This window comes from Suncus etruscus, chromosome 9 (assembly GCF_024139225.1).
Source record: "Suncus etruscus isolate mSunEtr1 chromosome 9, mSunEtr1.pri.cur, whole genome shotgun sequence".
In the NCBI taxonomy this organism is placed as follows: domain Eukaryota; kingdom Metazoa; phylum Chordata; class Mammalia; order Eulipotyphla; family Soricidae; genus Suncus; species Suncus etruscus.
Genome location: NC_064856.1, coordinates 22602135 through 22612333, shown reverse-complemented (window position 1 = coordinate 22612333; position 10199 = coordinate 22602135). Strand labels below are relative to the sequence as shown.

Below are 10199 nucleotides of genomic sequence, written 5' to 3'. Positions count from 1 at the left end.
GCTACCTCTAATTCCTGAAAACACAATTTTCCCCCTCATCAATCACCTCTGTGGTAAGGTGCTTGCTCTCCTGACAGAGCTTTGTCCTCTAGAAGGCATACTGAAAACAAACTTTAGAAATTATTTGAGCATATACTTGAGGATTCTTTAACCAAGATCTCTTTTGTTTTTTGTTTTTGTTTTTGGGTCACACCAGGCAATGCTCAGGGGCTATTACTGGCCCTCCAATCAGAATTACTCCTAGTTCACAGGAGACCATATGTAATATGAGGAATCAAACCCAAATTGACTATGTGCAAGGCAAAAAGCCCTACCAATTGTACTATCACTGCACCCCTCACCCCCCTCTTTTGTAATTTGCATCAATAATTAGTCAAAGAGTGGTGTTGATTTGCTCTATTCATGAGTTACTTTGGCTTTTGCAATTTGTAGTCAAAGAAATAACATTGATTTTTTTTTGTCCCCCCATTCTCAATACAGACCAGGCAAAGGGCCTGGTTTGAGGTGTATATGGGGAGCATTTACTGTACCTCCTCTTTCTATACAGTCAGTGTAAAAACACAGCCTGTGGTAAGCATTGGGAGGTCTTATCTTTTCTTTTCTATTATTTATATATATATATATATATATATATATATATATATATATATAACCTTCACCAGTGCAATATTTCCATCACCAATATCCCAAGTGTCCTTCCTCCCCACCCCACACTGGCCTGTACTCTAGACAGGCTTTCTAAAAAAAAAAAGAAAAAAAGAAAGAAAAAATAACATTTACTCTCCAGATATTTCCAGATGGTCGTGTAAAATAGCCAGTGCCTTTCATATGGTGGTGGTGGTGGTGGTGGTGGTGGTGGTGGTGGTGGTGGTGGTGGTGGTGGTGGTGGTGGTGGTGGTGGTGGTGGTGGTGATGGTGAAAGGGTGAAAGTAGTAATTGGTTGATTTGTTGGTATTGAGGGAAATTCAAAATTGTATCCCAAAGCTTTCAATTTTTAGTTAAGAAACTTGGACCATAATAACTTCATAGCAATCAATGGGCAGGAAGAATCCAAGATCTCATACTGCTAGGTTCATTGTATTCAGAATCTTAAAATAAAAGTATCTAACTCTTGCACAAAGTTCAAACAATGTTCTAAGTAACTTATATGCTATTTCTCTTCTGGTTCTCTCTCTTTTTTTTAATTTAGATCATTTCCTTTTTTAAACCTCATGACACAGGGGATCAGAGAAAGTAACTTATTTCGGTTCACATAGCTAATAAGCATACAAACTGAGTTATAAACTCAGGCACCCTTGTTTCATGAGCTGTACTCGTAATCACATAGACACACCACATTGCAAAAGGAAGACTTGATTTAGGAGTTAAAGCATCCCACAAGATCAAGCGTTAAACTAGGCCAGTAGTTAAAGCATTTATTTATATCCCTAACTTTGCCACACGCTTGCTCTGTGACCACAGCTATGTGACCTTGAAAGGTCCGGACGTCCTAATCTAGCTGCCCAACGCAGAGAAATGAAGAGGCTGAGGCCCCAGCAAATGTTCTAGTAAGTCCTTTATTTCTAGCCGGTCAGGGTCAATGCATGCCCAGAATAGGACAGAGGCAAAGACCTCGCTTTCTACATCCCTCCTTATATACTATAGGGGGGAAGGGGTAGTGACGACTTCCTTAGAGGCGGGACATCCGCCAAGGTAATATGAGGTATTGGTGGGGCCGAGGTATTGATGACTTCCTTAAGGGGCGGGACATCCACCAAGGTTGACTTCCATTTTCAATCCCCACTTCTTGTAGAAAGGCTTCTAATCCTAGAAGCCAGTGTGATAGGGGGCCCCAGTAGGGGTATTAGATAGGGGAGAATTCTACCCCATAAAGACCATAAGGGACCGTCTAATAGCTCCTTTCTTCTTTTGGCCAGCTCCCTTGATAGTGTCTGATTCTGTCCCGCACTATTCCTGATTTGTTAGTATAAAAACATTTTTCATGCAAGGCCACTCAAAGCCCTTCTTTTTCTGCCAAGATTAAATCTAATCCTCACCTGTTTTGTAATACTACTTCAGCCACGGAGTTGAGCTGGTCCTGCAGATCATTATATCGTCTCCACATCTGAAATTAACGTTTGCGAGAGTCTGTCATATCTGTCTATTGATATTGCTAGCCCTGCTCCCCCAGTCTCCAATCCACCTGCTACTCCCGAGCCCTACCAGTAGGGGCAGGAACACCACGTCTCACCTACGAGTGCTCACCTACGAGACCTATGAGTGCCGCCTAAGAGATCTATGCTAGGCAGAGGGATGGGCTCTGTCCCTGGAATGATGTCAATGTTGGGAAGTACTAATGCTGGGGCACAAATTACAGTCCAGTTTTGGGGTAAAAGAGAGTAAGCCAAATTTTCCCCCACATATCCATACCCGTCCTGGAGGTAAGCACCCTGGGCTGGCGGGGAGGGGAACAGGTAGGACTTCTGAGCACTGAGCGGTTCCTAACTGACCCATGTCTACAGATTTAGTGCCATTATGCAAATAGCAAACAGAAGATTCAAAGCTAGAAGGGACTAACTTACAACTAAAAGAAGCAAAGGTTAGATTACCAAGTCGGACAGGGACAGCCAGAGGCCAATTTCCCCCCACCCCCCGTCTTCATACAAAGCCAACAGTCAGCAGCTAAGAAGTTTGTAAGTTTCTTCTAGGATGTTCTGAGTATTCGGATCTAACTTCTCAGCAGGCATCCGGGGTCGGAGGAAGGAATGCCGCGGCCACTTAGGCATTTGGGTCTCCACCTCCTTTGTAGCCCAGTCTATGGCCTCCTTCTTTCTTTCCTGGTTTGTTGGTTCCCCCCCCCCATCTGAGATGTGAACAGGCACCTTTAGGGGCCAACAGACCAAGTCTCCCACTTCAGCCATGCAACTCGCGGCTCCATAGGGGGACTTATGGCTATTAACTGTCCATTTCCCTCCCATGCTCCCCCTGTAAGTCTCGGTGAGCTTGGCCACCAGATATGCCTTGTTATTTTTGGTACACTCTCGATACTCCCTATAGCACCAGGAGTGAACTTGATTAAGCTCCACACATCCAGCGGGGCATTTTCCCCCAGAAGAGGGAGGCAAAAGCTGAGGTTTTCCCCCCACATGGGAAGAAGTAGGGGACCGGAGGTAAGCAGTTCTAGTTTTACAGTCTACTGATCGAGTGTACAGAAGCCTACTGCTGAGTTGATGCCCCTCCCCCCCACAGTCACAGGGGTTTCAATATAGTCTTTTTACCAGTTCATCCGGGTGTAAGGCCTGATCAAGTCCTCCCTCAGCAAGTGCCAAGGGGAGCATTGCCAGAGTCAGTGAGCGCATCAGGGCTGGAGTGTGCCCACCGGATCTGAATCTTGAGGGGATTTTCAGTGCGCTCCACTTTCCACTTATCATGGTTGAGATCAGCAGGGGCAAGTTTTAGATGGGAGGTGTGAAACCAGGAAGCATGCCATCCACCTTAACAGCAGTCAGGGTGATCAGAAGGATGACATAAGGTCCTTTCCACCTAGGCTCTAGTGTCTGCTAGCAGTGCCGTCTCAACAGGACCTGGTCTCCTGGCTTCTGGGGTTCATATGCCTGTCTGAGTTCCTTCCAGACTTGGTTTTGTAGGGCATCGATGGCGGCCGGCCGAGCTGCTAGGGGAGTGGAAGGGGGAGAGAAAAACATCATAAGGCTCAGAAAGCATTTGCACTGGGTGGGGTGGGGGGCGCCATATGGTTGCTGCTGTAGGAAGACTTAGGACTTTTGTTCTGGCCCTATGAGCTGACTCAGCTAGATCTTCAGGGCTTTCTTCTTGTTCAGGCTGTGAATTTCACCACGAAGATAAGGAAGTTTCTGTGTTCTTTTCTGTAATTCTGCAACTTAAAAAGGGCCTTTAGGGTAGAGAAAAAACAATAGAGCCCTAAACTTCAGTTGCCTTTCTTGCACTGGGTTAGACAGAGATGAAGAAATTTCATATTTAGTAATAATTTTCTTACTTTTAACATTACCAAGGGAAGCATAATTTTTTTGCTTCTTTCCTTATACTACCCATCATTGCTAAATGTTAGGGTTGGTTTATTTTTGTTACCTGCTTTAACCTCTGGGATAGACAGGCATATTGGCTTATTAATTCTTGTGGCCTTTCTTTTCCCCTTATTTCCCTCATAGCTTTTCCTGATGACCTTTTTGCTCCATGTTTTTCCTAGAGATTTCATCATCCTAGAAGTCAGTAAAGGGAACGTAGCTACTTCAGGCTGACAGGGGACTGCAGTCTCAATCTCTAGATAGGGTGAAATCTCATATTTCCCTAAAGGAGCAGTTAACTGGTTCACTTTTGCAGTCTTAACACCTGAAAAGGATCAGATCAATTATACAGGGGAATATTACTTAACCCATTCAGGCCTTGGAGCAGTAAATAGTACAACTTGAATGGCACAGCTGTCCTTATTGTCTGTAATGATAGCACAAATTAAACAACAGAAAACAAAGCAGTATAACATTATCAATAAACACAGCTTTGAGTTACTTTAGCCAGACTAACATTTGCATTTACAGTTTATGATCTGGTTCAGTACAACTAGTAAGAGCATTTTCACATAAGTTACTTCAAAGAAGTGGGTTTTAAGTTAGGCCCACTAGAATTTTAATTAGCTACCAAAAATAGTTTTTCTCTCCACCTTTACCTTGTATCTTACCAGGTATTTGAATAACTTGGCTTTTTCCTTTGCACATATACAGCACTGTTGGAGAAATTTCCATCTGGGGCACCCCCATTACTTACAGAGCTTTTCTGAGGATAGGTTGTAGACACAGCAGGTTTGTCACGTCACAGTCACTCAGGTTTGGCTGATGAGTTGGTCAGTTCAGCATGAGGATCTTGTGGCTGGCCGTGGGCATCTCACCTTCTGTAGGAATTTTCAGAGGTGATCTGTCTGTTCCACTCTTCTTCAGGTTTGGAAGAGACTGACCTCAAATCCTCTTTCTCTTGAGATTGAGGGTGGAGGGTGAGAGCAGGGCCCACAGGCTGTGGTCAGTTAGTGCTGCTCCAGAATCTTCTAGGAAATCTTCAATTTCCTTACTCAGGCCATTCATCTCGGTATCTTTCCAGTCTTTACAGCCAAATGCTTAAGGGTGCCTGCTTATCACACCACCTCAACTTCAATTATACCTCTGAAAGAGGGCTTTGGGGTCCCCTCACTAATTTTAGGATTTTCTGTCTGCATGGGGATCACTCCTCATGCAGAGAGGAAAGCCATCTGCTTGTATCTTGTGCAAAGCAACATGATGCCGTGACATAAAATGGTACCAAAATGTTCTAGGAGAAGAGAAAAAGCAAATATAACTTAAATTTGCTAGAATCGGCCGCACCCCGCGCCCCTCCTAGGGACCCCAAGCCAGAGCGAAGAGCACACAGGTGAGTGCTTTTCCCGGCACCTCCACACTCTCCACGTGGGAGCCTGAGACACGCTTCTCGCCACCGCACCCGGCGCCCCTGAGCCTGAGCTGAGTGCAGACCAGGTGAGGAGAGCCCTGCACCTGACACACTCTGCGCTGCTGGAATGGGCTAGGACCAATAGACTGGGTGAGCTTGGGCCTGCCACCCGGACCATTGGCTAACCTAGAGCAGCCTACCCCCCAGAGCCCCGGAGTGGACCTGAGACTCCCCAAGGGCTGAGGGCAGTTACTGTGTGGGTTTGACTACAGAAATTTCTTTTGCTGAGGCTAGAAGGGGGTGGAGCTCCATTGACTTCCAGAAAGGGGAGGGAGGATAGAAGGCAAGGCTCAATAGCGCTCTCAACCATTGTGGCCAGGAGCAGAACTGTACCAGCTGGCAGTAATAAAGAGAAGGAAATTGACCAGACCCACTGAAGGAGGGCTGACTTCCAGATAGGGGAGTGGGGGCGAAGGAGCTAGGCTCAACAGCGCCCTCCACCATTGTTCCCAGGAGAGGACAACAAAAGGGAAAAGCAATGAATCAGGCCACATAAAGAGCACAGGAGGAGCCAAACCTCAGCGAGCCCACCCAACAACTCCCTCTAGAATCACGCTCAGGGAGGGACCATCCCCACGCCACAGGGGACCAAAGCAGGCTGAATTTAGAAGGCACAGCACTCCAAACCACACCAATAAATGCAAAGAAATATGGGTAAATCAAGGAGAACCCTAATATCTGGAGATATGGAGATAAACCCTATCAAGTTTTCAAGTCCACCAAAACGCACAAATCCATGGGAAGGAGACCTAAATGCAGCCATGAAGAAGGAAATGCAATAATTGATGAAAGAAATAAAAGAAACACTAGCTACCAAGTATAAGAAATCTATGGATGAACAAATCAGCCAAATTAAAGAAGAAATGTTAAAGAACATGAGAGATTCCATACAAAAAGAATTGAAGGAATTAAAAGACAAAGTAACAAGCCTTAAGAGCAGAAACACAGAGTTGGAGAAGCACATTGAAGAACTCGAAGGAAAACTGCAAACAAAAAAATGACCAAGAAACCAACAAAGAAATAAAAGGCAAAGCACTGGAAGAAAAAGTTCAGTATCTAATGAATAAGGACAAAAGAAACAATCTAAGAATTGTGGGTATACCAGAAGGGGAGAAAATAGAGAAAGGGGAAGAACAAGTAGTCAGAGATATAATAGCAGAGAACTTTCCCACCCTCTGGAAAGAAACTTCAGTGCAAATCCAGGAAGTTGAAGAGAGTACCTAATAAAATAGACCCTAATAAACCAACACCAAGACATATAGTCATCCAAATGGCAAAGAGAGAGAGAGAGAGAGAGAGAGAGAGAGAGAGAGAGAAAGAAGGAAAGATGAACTCCTTAAAGCAATAAGGGAGAAAAAAACTCAAGTACAAAGGAAGGGACATAAGAATCAAACCAGATCTTCCATTTGAAATAATTCAAGCAAGAAGACAGTGGAATGACATATTTAAACAACTGAATGAAAGAAATTTCCAACCTTGAACTATTTGTGCAAACAAAGCAAATCCTAAATGACCTACTCAGAGATGAATTACACAATCTAAACCCCCATTGTAACAAAAACCACCCTACACAACACAACTGCACAACAGTCATCTCTGTCAATAATCTCCCTAAATGTTAACGGACTAAACTCTCCAATTAAAAGACACATAGTAGAGAACAGGACAAGGAAAAATAAACCAGACTTCTGCTGTCTGCAAGAAACACACCTACAACTACAGGATAAACACAGGCTTAGAATAAAAGGATGGAAAGTAATTATTCAGGCCAATGGAAAACAAAAAAGAGAGGGGACAGTCATTCTTATATCAGACCAAATTGCATTCAACCTCAAGAAAGTGATCAGAGACAAAGAGGGTCACTACTTACTGATCAGGGGAACATTAGATCAAGAAGTACTAACCCTGGTTAATATCTATGCATCTAATGTAGAGCCAGCAAAATACATGAGGCAACTGCTTGAAAACCTGGAGAAACACATGAAGGGAAACGTGATAATAGTAGGGGACCTCAATACTCCACTATCACCACTGGACAGATCCACCAAACAGAAAAATAGCAAAGAAATAAGAGCTCTAAATGAAAAATTAGAAAATCTAGGGCTAATAAACTTATATAGGGCCCTCCATCCCCAGAAAGCAGAATATACATTCTTCTCAAGCCCACGTGGAACCTTCTCCAGAATAGACCATGTCTTAGGATACAAAGCCAATCTATATAAGACCACAAATGTAAGGATCATTAGAAGCACCCTATCAGATCACTATGCAACAGAGGTCAAAATTGACTTCAAGAAGAAGCAATGGAGAAAAACTAATACCTGGAGATTAAACAACATGCTGCTTAACAACAGCTGGATCAAAGAGCAACTCAAGGAAGAAATAAAAAAATTCCTTGAGACAAATGATAAGAGAGACAACTTGTCAAAATTTCTGGGACATAGCAAAAGCAGTAATTAGGGGGAAACTCATAGCAATAGAGGCTTATAACAAGAAACAGAAAAATGGGGCCCGGAGAGATAGCACAGCGGCGTTTGCCTTGCAAGCAGCCGATCGAGGACCAAAGGTGGTTGGTTCAAATCCCGGTGTCCCATATGGTCCCCCGTGCCTGCCAGGAGCTATTTCTGAGTGGATATAACCCCTGAGCAACGCTGAGTGTGGCCCAAAAACCAAAAAAAAAAAAGAAAAAGAAACAGAAAAATGACAAAATCAACAGTTTAAAGGATTACCTCAAGGAATTGGAACAACAGCAGCAGAGAAATTCAACCACAACCAGAAGGAAATAATAAAATCCAAAGCAAAATAAACAACATTGAAACTAAGAAAACAATACAAAAAAATCAATGAGACCAGGAGTTGGTTTTTTTCGAAAAAATAAACAAGATAGACAAACCACTGGCAAAACTCACCAAAAAAAGAGGGAAAACACCCAAATCAGTAGAATCATAAATGAAAGAGAAGAGATTACAACAGAACCCCAAGAAATACAACATATCATGAGATTATATTATGAACAACTATACTAGCTAGACTAGAAAAACCCAGTAGAAATCGACAGATACCATCTTCCGAGATTGGAAAAGGAAGAAATAGAAAGCCTAAAAAGACCAATCACCTCAGAGGAAATTGAAGATGTAATTAAGAAACTCCCTAAGAACAAAAGTCCAGGCCCAGATGGATCTACAGGTGAATTCTATCAAACATTCCAAGAAGACTTACTACCACTTTTCCATAGGCTCTTCCATATCATCGGAAAAACAGGAATCCTCCCCAACTCCTTTTATGAGGCTAATACCACACTCATCCCCAAAGATGGCAAAGACACCACCAAGAAAGAAAACTATTGACCAATCTCACTAATGAACATAGATGCAAAGATACTCAACAAAATCTTAGCAAACCAAATCCAGCACTTAACCAAAAAGATCATACATCATGACCAAGTGGGTTTTATATCAGGAATGCAAGGTTGGTTCAACATACGCAAATCAAACAACATTATACATCACATCAACAACAAGAAAGACAAAAACCACATGATTATATCAATCGATGCAGAAAAGGCTTTTGACAAAATCCATCACCCTTTCATGTTAAAGACACTCAGCAAAATAGGATTAGAAGGAACCTTCCTCAAGATAGTTACAGCTATCTATGAAAAGCCTACAGCCAACATTATACTTAATGGTGAGAAACTAGAAGCATTCCCACTAAGGTCAGAAACTAGGCAAGGCTGTCCACTCTCTCCACTCTTATTCAATATAACCTTAGAAGTCCTAGTAATAGCAATCCGACAAGAGAAGGTAATCAAAGGAATCCAAATTGGGAAAGAGAAACTCAAACTATCTCTATTTGCAGACGATATGATGATATACATTGAAAACCCTAAAGAGTCCACAGTAAAACTCCTAGAAACAATTAACCAATACAGTAAAGTGGCTGGATACAAAGTCAATACACAAAAGACAGTAGTGTTTCTATATACAAACAACAAAGTCAAGGAGAGAGAGATCAAAAATACAATTCCACTTAAAATCGTATCAAAAAATATCAGGTACCTAGGAATCAACCTTACAAGGGAAGTGAAAGACCTATATCAGGGAAACTTCAAAACACTTCAGAAAGAAATTGAAGAGGATCTAAAGAAATGGAAGAACATCCCATGCTCATGGATAGGTAGAATTAACATAGTCAAAATGACTATCTTACCCAAACTACTATATAGATTTAATGCAATCTCTATCCAAATTCAGACACCATTCTTTAAAGAAATAAAACAATCAATCACAAAATTCATCTGGAACCACAAAAGACCCAGGATAGCCAAATACACACTGAAAAACAATAAGCTGGGTGGCATCTCCTTACCTAACTTGAAACTATACTATAAAGCCATAGTAATTAAAACAGCATGGTACTGGAACAGAGACAGGACCTCAGACCAGTGGGTCAGTACAGAATTCCCAGACATAAACCCCCAGATATACAGCCAACTAATATTTGATAAAAGAGGCAAGAACTTGAAATGGAACAAAGAAAGCCTATTCAACAAATGGTGTTGGTACAACTGGAAAACCACATGTACAAAAGTGAAAATTGACCCATACCTCACTCCTTATACAAAAGTCAACTCAAAATGGATCAAAGACCTTGAAATCAGACCCGAATCTATAAAGTTTATCGAGAATAAAATAAGCAGAACACTCAAA

At 42.3% G+C, this 10199-nt stretch overlaps 1 non-coding gene across 1 annotated transcript; it reads right to left on the bottom strand.

Annotated features, from left to right (window-relative positions):
* Positions 1–455: 455 nt before the first annotated feature.
* On the bottom strand, positions 456–587 carry LOC126019300 (small nucleolar RNA SNORA51). Its single transcript, XR_007499028.1, has one exon. It is a non-coding gene; the product is annotated as a small nucleolar RNA SNORA51 (small nucleolar RNA).
* Positions 588–10199: the final 9612 nt, after the last annotated feature.